Raw genomic sequence first — 16,084 nt, forward strand, 5'->3', positions numbered from 1 at the left:
TATGTCTTGTGGGCTGACTAGAATCCACAACTGGAGCATTCTACACTGCAACCTTTTACGGCAGACCACTTGTTTTGTTCTATTATGCAGGAAGTTTTAATTTTCATAGGGCTGAAATTGTGAATCGACTGCTTCAGTTGAGGAAAGTGTTTATTTTTTAATTTTTCCCCCCAGATCTTGGAAAGATTATGGGGCCTAAACAGACAGGTAGGATACCACGGGCCAACCCATGGGTCCAACCTGGGTCAGTCAGTCTGCCTATGGGTCCAACCTGGGTCAGTCAATCCACCACCTTACCTGCCCCTGTTCTTGCATCTGCTCTGAAAACTCCTGCCATAGCCCACAAGGGAAGAAACAGGGCACCTGGCTACACGACGTGGCCAGGCACCCCTTCTAATGTCATCAGCAACAGCAGGGGATGAAACAGTGGTGGAAGGTAAGGGCCATGTGGGCCCCTATGATCTCCTGGCCATCATGGCACTGTGCCCAGGAAAATACATCACAAACAGCTGGTCTTTTTGGCCCACATTAAGGGCACTTTGGGCTGTGGTTGATATGGGGATACCAAACTGGGGTCCGGACTGGCTAATCCCAGCCCAGGGATAATGGGCAGTATCATCCATACAGGATGCCAGGCTGGAGTGAACACCAGCTTTTTGGTCCATGCATACAGCCCCTTTGTTTTACGGATTTTGTATTTAAGAAGGCATTTGCACCATTGTTGTATAGTCCATTCATGTCAAATTCAATATAAGGCAACTCTATCCTAGTGGTTCTCTTGGCAAGATTTATTCAGAAGAGGTTTGTCATTGCTTTCCCTAGTTTGAGAGGGTGTGACTTGCCCAAGGTCACCCAGAGAGATTCCACAGCTGGCTGGGGATTCAAACTCTGGTCTCCCAGTGTCCTAGCACAACTCTCAAACCTCTATACCACACTTACACTGTTACCAACTCCTGATGGTACAGTTGTCCAGCCCCTTACGTGGGGAATCCGTTCCAGACACCCCATCCCACACCGCATAAGGGGAATTTATCATATGCTCAAATCCCATTAAGGATAATTGGGCATGCTCCCACGGCGTACCATGGTGCACGCGCCCCATTGTTTCTATTGGGGCTTGCTTTCTGCATGAGCTCAAGTCCATGGAAGGCAAGCCCGCGTAAGGGGCAGGCCAACTGTATAACTGAAATCAACAGGTTAGAAGGTATCAGATAATACAGGGCTAACAAAGAAAAAAAAGCTGAAAAGTAGTCTACTTATGAATTCTGCAGTTCTCCACAGCCATACAAACAAATGCATTTGAATGAATGCAGCCATGGTTAACACACCCAACAATTGTGTGAATTTACACAACATTATTGATCTGTTCCTATACATCATTATTGCTGCAGATAACAAAAACCTTACTAATAATTACAATTAGCCAGTGTACACAATGATAGTAGACAAAAAGTTTGATCAAACACTGAATGTTCTAATGAAGTTTAGATTTGAAAATGTGAATAAAACAGGAAGCCAAACTTAAAGAAATTATGTCCATAACTAGTTCTGCATACTTTTTCCTGCAATAACTCCAGAAATTTCCTGTTCCATTTTCCTTACATAAATGCAAACAGCATTTATTTGTTAAAGTCTTTATTCTCTGAATTTCCAGTATGATAGTCCACAACCCAAACAACAGATATTTTTGCACAAGATGTTTATCTGACATGTTCCAGCAAAATAGATAACAACTGTGATCTCAAAATTTGAAAAATGTGAAGTTTCCAGTCCTGTGTAGATTATCATTGCTGCTGCTGCTACTATTATTATTATCATTAATTTATATAGCGCCATCAGTGTACATGGTGATGTGTGGTTTACACTTTTAGAGTTCCTTGCTCTCAGGCTTACCATCTAAAAAGAAACACAAGGAAAAGGGGATGGTAGTGAAGGAGGAGATTAAGTCCAGCATATACTGGCTGCTATTCTGCCCCTCTAAGGCCACAGCAGTGGCAGCTGGGATGGAAGGAGGGCTTTTCCTCATCTGCTGGGCCTAGATTGGACTACAAGTCTATGTATTCAAGACTCATTAATGTCAGTGGTGTTTAATGCTGTTTTCACTGTATATAAGAGGGAAACAACGTGAAGGCACAAAGGGATGGAAGAGAAAGGCAATGACAAAGCTCTTCTGAAGAAATCCTGCCAAGAAAAAGTCTGGATTGGGTCGACATAAGTTGGAGTTGACTTGACAATACTGTATATAACAACAGTAAAAGTTATCAATTTACAATACAGTATTTGTTCTATACGACTGAAGTTTACAATCCTAAAATAAAATAAAATAAACCCAAAATCATTTTTAAAAGAAAAAAATTAACAAACCTCTTTTCTCTCCAAGTACTCTCCACCATGCAGGATCAAATACTGTATTAACATTTCAAACACAACATGAACAGAAACTGAATCAAGTAGAAATTAAGAACAGATACTTTGGCACATTAGGAAAACTGTTGTTCCAATGTGAAAAAATTCAAGTTCAATTTACCACTTCATCAAAGAATCCTGGAAAAGTCACTGAACTTAGTGCCTCTACAAATGGCCCCAAAGGAGCAGCTTCCTCCTGCCCCTTTGCTCGTCGGATCAGGGCCACAGGAACCGCACGCAGCAGCCCCAATCCAGCATTTTTCCACCACCCCCCAAAAAAGTAGCAAAATACCACTCCTTTTGGGAATGGAAAAAAGCTGCCCTTGCCACCACTGTGGTGGTCTTACTGTGTTTCTTCAGTGCAGCATGTCTAAACTTTGCACCAAAGAAACACCGTGGATCCGCCAACCATCTGCCCAGCAGAATTGCCACACCCCCACTCCACCCTGATGCCGGCCCATTTGGCTGGTCTGTACAGGACTCATATCTACTCCACAGGGTTGCTGCAAGACCAAGATGCTGCTCTGATGTTTTCTGGACATAAAGTGAGATAAACATATTTTAAAAAATATATTCTACAACGAATCATGCAGAACCAGCATGATGTAGCTATTTGAGCATTGAACTAGAACTCTGGAGACCAGGATTTCAATCCCTGCTCAGCCACAAAAGCTCACTGGGTGATCTTGGGCAGGTCACACTCCATCAGCCTCAGAGGAAGGCAAATGCCAACAGCCTCTGAACATCTACTGTCAAGAAGACCACATGATATGGTCACCTTAAGGTCTCCATATCTCAGAAATGACTTGACGCCACAAAAAATATATACAGTACTGTATCATAAAATGACTATTTAGTCTAATACAGCTGGCCTTCCATATCCAACAATTCCAACATCCACTGTTTGAAAATATCCCCCCTCTGCAAAAAGAAATTCCATGAAGCAAACTTTGATTTTGCAGTTTTATATAAGGGATACCATTTTACTACACCACTGTACAGAATGGGTCTTGAGCATCAATGGATTTTGGTATTGGTGTGTGTGTGTCCTGGTACCAAATCTCAGTGGATACTAAGGGCTTACTGTAGTCCAGTTCCTGGAACACAATTCTATACCCAATAGAACTATTAGATCTCAGTATCCAAAAGTTGTATGTAGAGAGCATCATTGTGGCCAAGGCTGCACGATCCTTGCATATTTGAGATTATCTTTCCTTCAAAGTACAACTTTAGATTTGCTCATTCCCACATGTTCTGCACAGCACAACTTTCTCTGTAGTAACCCAGACAGTTTTTCAGTTCAATACCCAAGGAAAACAATTTTAACCACCTTTCACTGAGTTTGTTTCTAAAACTAGACCATAATTTTTACTATTTTCATCTGACTTACAGCTGGGCTTTGGGACTGTATTGCCACTATTTTTAATAATCACTGAAAGTGTTGTTTTTGTTTAGGGTTGCCATTTGTCCCAGAAAATCTGGAAAATCCCAGATTGACAGGATTAAAAAATGTCCCAGCCGGCTGGCCCAGTTGAAGCAATAAATCCTGGATTTCTCCTTTGTTGGAGGCACAGTGGGGATGAAGCAGGAAATCATGCAAGAAGACTGGCACTGGAGGGAGCCTCATCCTGCCCTTAAGGCTGCAGTTGCTACTGAACAGGCATAGCATTGCCACCTTTTTCTTATATTCTCTCCCCGCTTTCCACAACAGGCCCAGAAGGCAGGAAAGGGAAAAGAAGCAAGTAGAAATGGCCTTATGTTGTGTGGTCAGTGTCGGCAGCTGGAGCGTAGGGCTAGGCAGCACAGTGAAATCTCATTTTGAAATGGCCTTGAGAGAGTAAAGGGAGCCCCAAAACACTGGTGCTGCTTGGAAGCCTCCCTCTAGTTACACCAACTAGAGAGAGAAAGAAGGTAAAATAGCTCAACTTGGTTCTGGTTTGCTGTTGTTCAGAGCCTTCAAGACATTTCTGACTTATGGTGCCCCTACCATGGGGTTTTCTTGGCAAAATTTATTCAGGGGAGGCTTGCCACTGCCTTTCCCCGAGCTTGAGAGCATGTGACTTGCCCAAGGACTTGCAAGCTGGGAATTGATCCCAGTCTCCAGAATTGTAGTCCAACACTCAAACCACTATGCCACGGTTTAAACATAATGTAGAAAAATACGATGATTAATATGTTGTATATGCAGTCAGAATGCAAATTATAATATGCATAATTATCATAATTTGCATAATATACAAATTAGATGCCCAGATATCATGGCTGGAATATGGTTATACTCTAGTTATACTTATTTCTGAGTTTCTATAGTTCAGCAATTCATCCAAAATCAGGTGGAGCAGAATTTTAAAGATGTGTTTTTTCAAAGGAAAACATGAACATCAAGAAACAAGCTGTCTACACAGAACCCCCTTCCTCACTTCCTTGGTAGTATTCCTCTTAGTGTAAAAAGAGATGATCCTTCAGATCATTTCCCCACAAATCCACCAATACTGATTAGCATACAGGTTCTCCTCTCTGAAGTTCTCCATGAAATTAGAGAATTGAAGGAAGGCTTTCTGAATAATATCCCGTTAATTTCAGAAAGAAAACTCTTTAATGCCTGGATCCTTAATAGTCTCCAGCACTGTGATGGCAATATCATCTGGCTATAAATCTGATTTTATTTTTGTGAGCTGCTCTAAAAAGCTTTATGGTTAAAAGGCATATATGTTGTAAATGAAACAAATGAATAAAATGTATAAGACCTTTCTCTCACATGTAGAGAAAAGAGTGGCTGATCTCCTATACTAAACCCAACAGAAATCAAGCCTGTCATGTATGCAGAGGTTTCATATCACAATGGAAAGACTAGCAAGTTCATTCCAATCAAAAGCCTACGTTAGAATAAGTCACCAAGCAATCTCCTTCATCATTCTGTTTCATCTTTAGCCTTTAAGAAAATCCATAAGAACAGCCCCACAATACAACATTTCAACTGTCCCAAGATCTATCTGCCACCAAGTCAGCCCAAATAAAAAAGAGTGCTTAGCTGTCCCATACTAAGCATTTATTGTTCCTGTTTTAGTACAGTCATAGAAATTAGCCTGGTAATGAATACATCAGGCACTGCACCACTCTGTGATTAAAAGAACCCTTACTTCCAACATGTTACATTATGATAGAGCCTTGGAAGTCTTAAATACGTCTCTAAATTAAAGCACCTCTATTCACACTAGCATTCAGATAGGCAAATATTAGGAAAAACAGAGTAGCAAAACTCCAAAACTAATACTGAAAGGCAATTTCACATCTAGCACACTTTTCAGTACAAAAAGGGAAAGTAAATACAGAAGACTTTGGAATAGAAGTCCACAATGGTTTCAGTCAGTAGCCAGCCAAACCTTCCTTTAGTTGCCTGGCAAGTCCAAAACTCTGGAGGGAAATAGCAGAGGAGAGTATTTAAGATCAGTCCATAAGACACCTGCTCCGACTAGATATTGCCACCTGTAAAAGTGGACAGGACACAAGTTTCTAAGAATATCCACCAGTCATGCTAACAAAGTATTTTCAGTATCTGTTGAAAATAGATCTGTTGAAACCACTGCTTTTATTTACAAGTTACACAGCGTTACCAAAAACTTAGAAATTCATACAGTCCGTCCTAGCCTTACGCGGGGGATCTGTTCCGGATCCCTCCACGTAAGGCGAATTCCGCCTATGCTCGAGCCCCATTGGAAACAATGGGGCTCGTGCGCGGTGGCGCGCGCGTGCGCGAGGCGCAACAGGCGCGCGTGCCCATTCAATTGAATGGGACATGCCGTCCCTTCCGCCCCGCGGCTTGAGCGCGTATGCTCAAGGCCGCGTATGGCGTGCCCACGTATGGCACGGGCGCACTGTACAACTGAATGATTAAATGATATCTAAAGATATGGTACAGGTTGAATCTCCTTTATCCAAAATGCTTGGGACCAGAGGTTTTCTGGGTTTCAGTTTTTCTGTATGTTGGAATACCTGTATTTGCATATACAGTGGAACCTCGCCATACGCGGGGGATCCGTTCCGGATCCCGCCGCGTATGGCGATTTCCGCCTATGCTCGAGCCCCATTGTAAACAATGGGGCTTGTGCACGGCGGTGCGGAGGTGCGCGGGGCGCAACGGGCGCACGCGCCCATTAAACTGAATGGGACGCACCGCCTCTTCCGCCCTGCGCGCGCCCAGCGGCTTCAGTGCGTACGCTCAAAGCAGTGCAAAAAAAGACAGCGTATGCGGAGGCGCCACTGTACATACATATTGAGATATCTTGGATATGAGATCAAGTCTAAACACAAAATCCATTTATACACATACGCTTAAGGTAATTTTATACAATATATTCATAGAATCATAGAATAATAGAGTCTGAAGAGACCACAAGGGCCATCCAGTCCAACCCCCTGCCATGCAGGAAATCTAAATCAAAGCATCCCCAGCAGATGGCCATCCAGCCTCTGTGTAAAGACCTCCAAAGAGGGAGATTCCACTACACTCCGAGGGAGTGTGTTCCACTGTCGGACAGCCCTTACTGTCAGGAGGTTTCTCCTAATGTTGAGGTGGAATCTCTTTTCCTGGAGCTTGCATCCATTGTTCTGGGTCCTGTCCTCTGGAGCAACAGAAAGCAAGCTTGTTTCCCCCTCAATATGACATCCCTTCAAATATTTAAACAGAGCTATCATATCACCTCTTAACCTTCTCTTCTCCAGGCTGAACATCCCCAACTCCCTAAGTCGTTCCTCATAGGGCATGGTTTCCAGACCCTTCACCATTTTAGTCACTCTCCTTTGGACACGCGCCAGTTTCTCAATGTCCTTTTTGAATTGTGGTGTCCAGAACTGGACACAATATTCCAGGTGAGGCCTGACCAGAGCAGAATATAGTGGCACTATTACTTCCCTTGATCAAGACACTATACTTTTATTGATGCAGCCTAAAATTGCATTGGCCTTTTTTGTTGCTGCGTTGCACTGTTGACTCATGTTCAACTTGTGGTCTACTTGGACTTCCAGATCCCTTTCACATGTAGTTTCATTCAGCTAGGTGTCCCCCATCCTATATCTGTGCATTTCATTTTTCCACCCTAAGTGCAGTACCTGACATTTCTCCCTGTTGAATTTCATTTTGTTTGCTTTGGCCCAGCTTTCTAGTCTGTTCAGGTCATTTTGAATCTTGATCCTGTCCTCTGGGGTATTAGCTATTCCCCCTAATTTGCTTTCATCTGCAAATTTGATGAGTGCCCCCAATTATGTCATCCAGGTAATTGATAAAGATCTTGAATAACACTGGCCCCAGGACAGAGTCCTGTGGGACCCCACTAGTCACTTCTCTCCAGGATGAAAAGGTGCCAATGTTGAGCACCCTTTGTGTTCAGCCAGTCAACCAATTACAAATCCATGTAACAGTTACTTTGTCTAGCCCACATTTTACAAGCTTGTTTGCAAGAATGTCATGGGAAACCTTGTCAAAGGCCTTACTGAAATCAAGATATACTATATCCACAGCATTCCCTTCATCTAACAAGCTGGTAATTTTATCAAAAAAAGAGATCAGGCATGACTTGTTTCTCTGAAACCAATGTTGACTTTTAAATAATTTTGTTCATGAAATTAAGTTTGTGTACACTGAACCATCCGATAGCAAAGGTGTCACTACCACCCATGGAACAAGTTTTTGTTTGGGGAATATTTTGAATTCCAGAATTCCAGGTATGGGAAACTCATTAACACTGTTAAGCAGAAAAAGAAACATCAATATACAAATCATTCTAAATACATTCATTCAACCAAACAGTGGAACTATTAAATCAATAGCACTGAAATAGGCAAGTTATGTTTGAAACTGCAAGAAGGCCCAAACTACCAAGCTATTCAACCAGTCATAGCCATATACATAACAAGAACTTTTTTTTATCAACACACTCTAACCAAAATGAAAAATTAGTCTTCTACACCAGATCACTGCCTAACATGTCTGCAGGATGAATTAGGTGAAATGTCAAAATGAAAGCATGCCATCTTGCAACACAAAACACTGGGGGAAAATTCCATCATACCAAAGATTTTGAAGGGGAGAAATGTAATTCCTGGAAGCATAGTTATTGTTCAAGTGAAGCTTTTTCTTAGTTCACATAAACTAATATATTTTAGATAAAACTCGTGTTTCAAAAGAAAATCCCCCCTGAACAAGAACTAAATATATTGCTACAGACCTAACACATCAAAGGATATATACATCAAAATATAGAAACTGCAGAAAAATTTAAATCCACTGTTCCTGAATTGACACCAGCATAACAAAGTGTTGAAAGACAACATACACATTATAATAACTTCTGACTGGACAAAAACTGTACTGTCTCTTGGTTGTAAGAACTGCTGCAGAACTTAATTTAAACAAATCTAAAGACCAGGCAAAGGAACATAAGAGTAATACAACACATAATATACAATGCACAATAACGTAACTGTCCAACTTATGCAGGCTTAAGAGTTCAAAAAGTGGATTGTGAATCCTGCAACTGAAACAGATCCAGACAAAATAACAATGAGAATGTAATTTACTCAAATAGCTATGGATCACAAAGTACTGTATTTTCTGGCGTATAAGACTACTTTTTAACCCAGGAAAATCTTCTCAAAAGTTGAGGGTTGTCTTATACGCCGGGTGTCATCTTATAGGGCAGGTGCTGAAACATCTGAGCCAGACTGGAGAATCTGAGGTTGCCGCATATGGTGGGGGGAGCTCAAAAACGGCCGGGGCCACATCCCCACCATATTCAACGATTGTATGAACGCAGCTACCGCTCTGATAGTCTTGGAGACAGGGAGGGCTGGGCAGGCAGGGAGAGCTGAACAATCCAAGCAGGCTTTGTATACAACAAGGGTTACTGCTAAGTACCTACATGTCATTTGAATTAAAATTACCATATTGAGATCAAATCTGATGTTTTTTTAATTTTTATTTGATGTGCGTTGGAAGAGCGGTAGTCTTATACGGTGTGTATATCCCAAACTCTATATCTTAACTGGAAAAGTTGGGAGTCGTCTTATACGCCCAGTTGTCTTATATGCCGGAAAATACTGTAGTTGATAAAGAATGACAAGCAGACAACACTGAACAAAAACAAAAGAGGGGAAAAAAAGGGGGGGGGGAATCCAAAGAACATCAGACCAGAACCAGACAAAAGATAGTAATCAGGTATCATCAACAAAAATATTAGTGAACCAACAGCCCTTTCCAAAAAAGCAATAGGATTTAACTGTTAAAATTAATTTTAAGTAAGCAAGCAGCATTAGTCTCCTAAGTGCTGCTCTGTTTGATTTATTATTTGTTTTAGAAGGACTGACTTTAATACATGGAACACCTCCTGAGGAGTACTATAGACCTACCATTAATGAATATAGTTAAAAGACTGGAAATTATTTAAATAATTTCTTTTGTAGAGACCTAGTAAAATGTTAGTGAACCAACAGCCCTTTGCAATTTACAGTATTATTTAAAGGAAGTTAAAGTAAACCTATTTCTAAACAGATACTAAATGTTCTGTCTCAGTCTCATGACAAGGCGATCAAAAACTTAAGAGAAAGATGGGGGGGACCAAAACAGTTTTCTATTCTGTTGCTCTCTTGCCCCAACAACTGTTTAACTCAAGTGTTGATATCATGCTGCATTTCAGATTTCATACCCTGAAAAGTTTTATTACATTAAGGAACTTGCTTCCCAACAGAAGCTACTGAGATCTAAACGGAAACTGGGCAACCACAATTCCAAAGACATCTTACTGAACTTAGGACGTAACTATGGACACACACCTAACATGTCAAAAGGAAAATATCTTAATATCTCTAACTAACTGTAGATTTGATTACTATGTTCTCGCTACACAGATTTCCAAAATACACTGCAGAAATAATCCAGTCTGAGAATGATTTAACTGCCCTTGCTCAGTGCTAGGGAATCCTGGAAATTGTAGTTTATTGTGGCACCAGAACTCTCTGACAGAAGAGGCAAAATGCTTCATAAAACTACAGTTCCCAGAATTCCCTAGCATTGAGCCAGAGCAGTTAAAGGTGTCAAACTAGGTTATTTCTGCAGTGTGTTTTGGACCACAGACTCTACAGACAGACATTTCCTGTCATAATAGGAAATGGCCAGTGATTGACACGTTAATGTATTACATGTAAATTAATTATCTGGATTTGATAAGCATTTCAAAAATACAAAATATGCTGTAACTCTTTCCTAGAAAGCTGTACAATGGATTTTAAAAAAATACCAAGCAGTATTCAAGAAGACTTCTCAGAAAATCAATGCAAGAGAGAATAAATCTACAATAAATTATGTTGTCTGCACCCCCTTCAAAACAGTAAATTATTTCAATACTAGCTTTTAAAGCATCATAATCCAGAATACTTTTTTGTTTTAGCAGATAACTATTTTTAATGGCTGCAATAAATGTTTTTGACTGGTTACAGTTGGAAAATAATTCTGAAATGTGCTCCATTATTCCAATATAAATGCTACCTTGACAACCTTACACAAAAGACCCATGTAAATTTCAGTTACAAAGACTGCTACTGAGAACGCAGCCACTTCTTTCCCCAAGTATAGGTGTTTATAGTATTGGCCTTCCAATTGTGCCAGAAATTTGAAAACAAATATGTGTGCTCACAAAATAATAGTGTCTTATTTTTCTGGGATCTGTATGCCACATTCTTCATTTTACAATGAAGTGGTGAAGACAGTTCATAAATGCTGTATGTGCATGTATTATAATGCTTGTAAAGCTGGTGTTCTACAGAACAAAGCATTCTGTTCTTTTTCCTTGACTGGTTCTTTGAAAAGCCACACTGTAAAGTTAAGAGGAAATGTTTATTAGGATACATTTAGTGAGATACTGAAAAGACTGGAAGTGAACTAATAACAGAGAGACACTTACCAAAAATTTCTTGGTTTATTAGTAGGGGGTACATTCCCCTATTTAGAGTTTGCTGGATTGGAATAACCATTGGCCCTACTCAGCATTATCAATGGTGAAGAATGATGGGAGTCAGTTGCATTTTAAAGATGGGTCCCCCATCCCTGATCTATATTTATGAGCGACATGGAGAGGGGAAGTAAAAGCTGAAAATAATTACCCTGGTCCAAAATACACTGCAGAAATAATTGAGACCACTTTAACTGCCCTTGTTCAATGTTAGGGAATTCTGGGAACTGTAGTTTTGTGAAACATTTAGCCTTCTCTCTCAGAGAGCTCTGGTGCCCCAATAAACTACAATTCCCAGGATTCCCTAGCACTGAGCCAGAGCAGTTGAAGTGGTCTCAAACTGAATTATTTCTGCGATGTGTTTTGAACCCTGCTGTACGAACGCTTTACCAGCCCATTATAAATATTAGTTGAACACACTGCACACACCCTTCTGACTTCGAACCAATAGTGCCACTTCTACGTTTAAGGTAACATTACACATTAGGACTTTATACACTGGAAAACTGCACTGCACATTATTCCAAGTTATGTTCATATACAATATTAATGATTCTGTTTGAGCAATTCACAAATCTTCAGCTGAATGTGATCATAAGTGCTCAGAAATAGTCCGTCTGGTAACTGGAGGCAGCTATTTAATTTCCAAAGTGAAGCCCCTGCCCCCCCCCCCCAAAAAAAGGGGGGAGGTAGATTTCAGAAAGCAGCTCAAGGGTCTATCTCACCAACATTTGAGAAATCCTTAAAGCTATCTGTACTAGGTTTGCAAGTTGCTAGTTTTCCTCTGATTTCCTTAAGTCATATAGTAACTTTTAAATTTTTAATCTACGACTCTTTTATTATAACCTATCCTTCCAAAAGGTCCTTTCTGGATACAGAAGGATGTGTGATACATCTGAATAAAAACAAGTAAAAACTGATTTGGCTTAAGCTGACCCCAAGTATACCACATAACTGTAAGAGACAGACAGCCTTGTCTGCCTATGTATTAGATTTTGCCAACTGTACAGAACCACACCCCCACATTTTAAGTCTACGTCAGTACAGAGGTCCATCCAAACAGAACCTGTATTTGAATCGCATCTTTGAATATGCGGTACGAAATTAGGATACCGACAGAGCAGCCAAGACAGAACTGCAGAGATGGGAATTAAATCAGGTTTAAAAGTACGTTAAAATCCTAACACTCACATACTGTAATACCTTTGCTATTCTTATAACCCAACGCTACGCATGTTATTCAGAAATCTCACAGAGTTCAAGGGGGCTAAATGAGTGTGTAAAAAACAACAACCCTGCAGCCTTGAATTTCCCTTTGTGCTCACACCCAACTAATATTATTACACGCTCTAATAACAACAACGTTAAAACAGAAAACACTTGAGCAACACGGCCGGCCGTGATTCCAATCCTGTGCCAGAGTTCCCTCCTAGTTCTTATGAAAATAAAACTCAATCTAAAGGCGCTTAAATGTTTTACAAAAGCTATCCTGAATGTTGATAAGGGCCGACTAATCAGAAGTATACCTAGAAGACCAGGGTCCAAAACACACTGCAGAAATAACCCAGTCTGGCTCCTTTTGAACTGCCCTGGCTGAGTGCTGGGGAATCCTGGGAACTGTAGTTTATTGTGGCCCCAGCACTCTCTCTGACAGAGAACACTCAATATCTCACAAAGCGACCATTCCCAGGATTCCCTAGCACTGAGTTAGGGCAGGTAAAGCCCTCTCAGGTGGGGTTATTTCTGCAGTGTGGGTTGGAGCTGTATTTTCCCAGCGAGATAAATAACCAGACAAAGTGTGTGTGTGTGTGTATACACATACAGACATATATACAGCATATATATATATATATATATATATATAAAGAGAGCATATAGACACACAAACATATATTGCAAATATACATATATAGCATATATATATGTAATATATATATTACATATATATATATACACATATACACACACTTGTATATAGCATGTGTGTGTATATATATACACATACACATTTATATAAACACACTCACACACACATATATTCACATACAGACACACACACCTATAGCATATATCCATATACACACATTTATACATACATACACACACACACATATATATAGCATCTAGAGGCACAGGCCGTGCCTTTGCATTATATAAGCCCCTCTATGAGGTACATTCCTGACATTAACCGAGGCAGGCGGGGTTTCTTGTTGTTGTTGCTGTTCTTTTAAGCCCCAAGGGATGTGTCCCCCTCCTAACGGAGAAGAGGGAGACCCAGTTCCGAGGGCTCTCCGTGAAGCTTGGCTGGGGCCGGGGGCAGGGCAGCCATGACACCGGCCGAGGCCCACAATAACAACAACAGCGACAACAGCAGCGTTTCCAGCCAAAGGCCCCGGGTTTCCTGGCGGCCGGCGGGGCCTTGCGTTTCCTGGCGCAGTGGCAGGAGCCGAGGCCTAGGCCCTCCCTCCCCGCCTCAGTAATGGCGTTTGGCGTGAAGGGAAGCGGAGGAGGAGGGGACCGGCGCCGGGCGAGGAAGCTATCTGCGCAGCAGGGGAGACACAAGCCTCCCTCGCTGGCCGTATATGTCTACACAGAGAGAGAGAGAGAGAGAGAGACCCACCGGTCTTCCCAAGGAGGCCCGGCCGGGCCCTGTTTGGCCTCCCTTCCTCCTCCTCCCGGGGACTGCGGCGGCGGCGGCGGCGGCGAAGGAGGGGTGTGGGCGAGGCCTAGGCCAGGCCAGGCCGGGAGCTGCTACCTCCGCCGCCGCCTCCGTCAGCCATTTTCCCTCCTCCTCCTCCTCTGTCCAAAACAGAGCCCCAGAGACACAGACGCCGAGGCAGCCCCGCTCCCCTCCTCCTCCTCCTCCTCCTCCCCCGTCTCCCCGCAAGGCCTGCTCGCTCACCCCCACGCAGCCTCCCCTCTTCCCAGTGTTGCTGGTCCTTGCTGTGGCGGCGAGGCCCGCTCCGCTCCCGGGAGCCGCTGCTGGAGAGAAGGAGGAGCAGGAGGGGGACGGAGGGAGGAGGAGGCGGCGGCGGCGGAGGAGGAGGCGGCGGGTGTGGCCCGAGAGTTTCTCATCCCAGGCGGCAGAAGCCGCAGCGGCAGCAGCAGCAGCAGCAGCAGAAGGCACCGGCGGCGGGGCGACGTCTCATGCCGGGAGGGAGGCGAGGATGGCGGTGGCTGCGGAGGCGCCTCCTTTTCCTCTTCCTCCTCTCCAGGAAGTGCCTCGGCCTTCCTCTCCTCTTCCCTTTCTCCTCTCTTCTGTTCCTTTCCAGCCTCCTTTTCGTCGCCGTCGGGGCCCTTTCCCCCTAATTTTGCGTCTCTTTAGGACCGGCGACGAACAAGGAGGCCCAGAGGAGGCCCTCCTCGCCTTCCTTCCTTGGCTCGCTTCCCTTTTGGGGCCTGCGTGGCTGTGTTACTCTCCTCCTCCCCGTCCGCCGGGGCAACCAGATCCGTGCACTTCCTTGGAGGAGAAGGAAGAGGAGGAGAGAGGTGTCTTTCTCCTCCTTCTCTCTCCTTCTTTCTTCTCCTTCGGTCCCTTTCTCCTTCTTCCTTCCTTCTCTCTTTCTCCTTCTTCTCTCTCCTTCCTTTGCTCTTTCTCTTTCCTTCTCTCTCTCTCTCTCTTCTTTCTGAGTCCGGATGCGAGAAGAAGCAACCGTCGGCAGAGACAAGAGGCGTCTTGAGTCAGGGCAATATGGCGGCTCTAAGCAAGGCTCGGCCGCCGCCGGCGCAGACTCCGACTCCACGCAGCACAGGCACCCAAACAGCGGCGGCGGCGGCGACGAGCGTGACCCCTTCCCTTCGTATCCTCTCCCTTCCGTCCCTCCCTCCCTCCCTCCTTCCTTTCTTCCTTTCTTTCCCCCTCAGCCGCCCCTTTCCCTCCTCAGAAGCAGAGAGGAAGCAGTTGACGCCTTCGTTTGGGGTGTGGGCAATTGTGGGCCTCTGTGTGTGTGTGTGTTTTTGTGTACTACTGAGGTGTGTGTTGGTGCTTCGTTGCGCTTAACTGTGTGTGAGGGAGGACTAGGCCTCCCCTTGTTTCAGTCGAGGAAGAGGCGACGGAGGCCGAACGGGGCCTTGCCGAAGCGGGCGACCGTTTCGTTTCGGTTGAGGGGCCTTCATTGTGACCCGCGGCGCGAGGCGGCGAAGAACCCGGATGATGACGTCACTTTTTCGTGCTGAAGGGAGGGGAGGAAGCAGCCTTGTTGGCCTTCCCCTTCCTTTCCTCCCAGGAGTGTGGGCGGGGCCTAAAGAGAGAGAGAGGCGCTGCTGCTGGGTTACTGTGGCCAAAGCTGAGGGAAAGGCCTCAGGCGTCGTCCTCCTCACAGCTGCCCTCCACGCTCCACACAGAACAAAATACACACACGAACGCATTTCCTGTGCTCCAGTTAAAGTATAAAGCACTGCGCACCATTATGAGCCACAGGAAATGAGTCTGGCCTGGTCAAAAGCACCGGAAGTGGGCCCTGAGGAGATTAGGTGCATCCACACTGGAGAAATAACCCAGTTTGGCACTGCTTTTTAAGCATCCTGGCTCAAGGTTATGGAATTCTGGGAGCTGGAGTTTGTTGTGGGCAGAGCGCTGGGCCCCACAACAAACTCCAGCTCCCAGAATTCCATAGCCTTCAGCCAGGCCCTGGATGCTTAAAAGCAGTGCCAAACCTGAAGAGAAGCCCATTGGG

General features: G+C 43.8%; 1 protein-coding gene across 4 annotated transcripts in view; it reads right to left on the reverse strand.

Annotated features, from left to right (window-relative positions):
- Window positions 1-16,084, reverse strand: part of USP9X (ubiquitin specific peptidase 9 X-linked) — a 361,613-nt gene that overhangs the window by 88,758 nt on the left and 256,771 nt on the right. The window contains exon 1 of one of the 4 annotated variants that reach the window (XR_006102822.1): window positions 14,311-15,240. The exons of 1 other annotated variant lie outside the window; for it this stretch is intronic. The gene's annotated coding sequence lies outside the window, so the exon portion shown is untranslated. Of the gene's footprint in view, window positions 1-14,028; window positions 14,099-14,310; window positions 15,241-16,084 lie in introns of those variants that run through there. 2 more of the 4 variants (XM_042457060.1, XM_042457062.1) reach the window with 2 other exon arrangements.

The sequence above is a fragment of the Sceloporus undulatus genome, chromosome 3 (genome assembly GCF_019175285.1).
Source record: "Sceloporus undulatus isolate JIND9_A2432 ecotype Alabama chromosome 3, SceUnd_v1.1, whole genome shotgun sequence".
Classification (NCBI taxonomy): domain Eukaryota; kingdom Metazoa; phylum Chordata; class Lepidosauria; order Squamata; family Phrynosomatidae; genus Sceloporus; species Sceloporus undulatus.